Source organism: Salmo salar, chromosome 18 (genome assembly GCF_965601325.2).
Source record: "Salmo salar chromosome 18, fSalSal1, whole genome shotgun sequence".
NCBI classification, from domain to species: domain Eukaryota; kingdom Metazoa; phylum Chordata; class Actinopteri; order Salmoniformes; family Salmonidae; genus Salmo; species Salmo salar.
Window position 1 is genome coordinate 78,245,656 of NC_138308.1, and position 2,783 is coordinate 78,248,438.

Here is a 2,783-nt window from a genome sequence, read left to right on the forward strand (position 1 = left end):
CATATAATTGATAGATTTGGATAGAAAACACTCTAAAGTTTATAAAACTGTTTGAATGGTGTCTGTGAGTATAACAGAACTCATATGGCAGGCCAAAACCTGAGAAGATTCCATACAGGAAGTGCCCTCTATGACCATTTCTTGTGCTTCTGTGGCATCTCTGTCGAAAATGTAACGTGACAATTTCTAAGGCTCCCATAGGCTCTCTGAAGGCGCCAGAAAGTGGAATGAGATCTCTGCAGTCTCTGGGCTAGGTACAGGAGCGCTGTTTGTGAGTGGTCAGGCTGGTGGCTCAGAGACAGGAGATGCGCGGCCCCGAGAAGTGGCCATGTTTTTCTTTCAGCCTTTGAACGAAAACAACGTCGCCCGGTTGGAATATTATCGCTATTTTACGAGAAAAATAGCATAAACATTTATTTTAAACAGCGTTTGACATGCTTCTAAGTACGGTAATTGAATATTTTGAAATGTTTTGTCACGACATGCGTCCACGCGTCACCCTTCGGATAGGGACCTGAACGCACGAACAAAACGGAGGATATTTGAACATAACTATGGATTATTTTGAACCAAAACAACATTTGTGGTTGAATTAGAAGTCCTGGGAGTGCATTCTGACGAAGAACAGCAAAGGTAATCCAATTTTTCTACTAGTTATTCTGAGTTTACTGAGCCTCGATGTTGGCGAGTGTCTGTTTAGCTAGCCTTGATGGCCGAGCTATCTACTCAGAATATTGCAAAATGTGCTTTTGCCGAAAAGCTATTTTAAAATCTGACACCGCGATTACATAAAGGAGTTCTGTATCTATAATTCTTTAAATAATTGTTATGTATTTTGTGAACGTTTATCAAGAGTAATTTAGTAAATTCACCGGAAGTTTTCGGTGTGTATGCTAGTTCTGAACAAAACATGCTAATGTAAAAAGCTGTTTTTTGATATAAATATGAACTTGATTGAACAAAACATGCATGTATTGTATAACATAATGTCCTAGGAGTGTCATCTGATGAAGATCATCAAAAGTTAGTGCTGCATTTAGCTGTGGTTTTGGTTTTTGTGACATTATATGCTAGCTTGAAAAATGGCTGTGTGATTATTTCTGGCTGGGTACTCTCCTAACATAATCTAATGTTTTGATTTCGCTGTAAAGCCTTTTTGAAATTGGACAATGTGGTTAGATAAAGGAGAGTCTTGTCTTTAAAATGGTGTAAAATAGTCATATGTTTGAGAAATTGAAGTTATAGCATTTTTAAGGTATTTGTATTTCGCGCCACTCGATTCCACTGGCTGTTGACTAGGTGGGATGATTTCATTAAGTAAAGGTTAAATAAAATAAGTGTTGACTATGTGTTTCATGTCTATACGCTACTTGTGTTTGTTATATTGTTCTATGTTCCACTTATTATTAAACTCACCAGCTGCACTTCTTTTCCGACTCCCAGCGTCTACATTACAGAATACTGCCTAAAGAAATGGAAGCAGCAGGTAATCAACACATCTCCCAGAAGGTTGAAGAGAGTGAGCCAGCAACCAGCGAGCCAGCACACCAGTCCAATCAGCAGTAAACCCAAGTTAACCTCTTACATCTAGATGTTCCGCTAGCGGAACACCTGCTCCAATATCCAATCATGGGCGTGGCGCGAAATACAAATTCCTCTAAAATCCGAAAACTTCCATTTTTCAAACATATGACTATTTTACAGCATTTTAAAGACAAGACTCTCGTTAATCTAACCACACTGTCCGATTTCAAAAAGGCTTTACAGCGAAAGAAAAACATTAGATTATGTCAGCAGAGTACCCAGCCAGAAATAATCAGACTACCCATTCTTCGATCATCCACAGGAGGGAGTGCAGAGAGTGGGGTGAGCGCCTATTCCATCTGGGGCAGGATGACCAGACTGCTGCTGAGTACACGCTCACCTTCCGGACATTAGCAACATCCAGCTGATGGAATGAGCCGGCAGTTCGTACGCTATTCAGAAGAGGAATGCGCGAGGAGGTCCAGACGGAACTGGCATGTCGAGATGACAACCTCTCCTCGGACACACTCATCGCGATGGCCATTCTTCTGGATAACCTACTTCGGGAGCGTCGGTATGCTCATCGCTTCTCTCCCTCCCTCTGTGACCACTCTGTATCAGAGCCTGAGCCCATGGAGGTAGGGGTCACATGCCTCCCCGTAGCTGAACAATGTAGACGGAAACAGCTGGGGCTCTGTCCCTATTGTGGTCAAGGAGGGCTCCAGCTTCAGCAGTGTCTGGTACGTCCTCACTCGGGATCCACTAGAGCAGAGGGACAGTCATGTGACCTTCCACCCCCTGGGGCAGGTGTGAGTACCTCATCCTCATCATTTTCTGCCAGACACTTTTTAGTGTCTATCACACTAGCTGCCTGTCCCTCAGGTGCTGTTTCTACAGCGCTAGTGGATTCTGGTGGAACTTTATTGACCAGACCCTTGCCTCCTCTCTTAATATCACCTCATACCCATTCTCCTCTCCGTTTCCGGTCCAAGCCCTTGGTAATTGACCACTTGGATCCGGAACACATCACCACACCACTCACCCTCACTGTAGAGACCATTCATCAGGAGAATATTCCCTTCCTCATCACGAGTGCACCAGATCACAAGATCATCCTCAGCCTCCCATGGCTCCAACACCACACCCCCACCATCTTACGGTTAACCTGTTAGGGCTAGGGGGCATTATTGACACGGCCGGATAAAAACGTACCCGATTGAATCTGGTTACTACTCCTGCCCAGTAACTAGAATATGCAT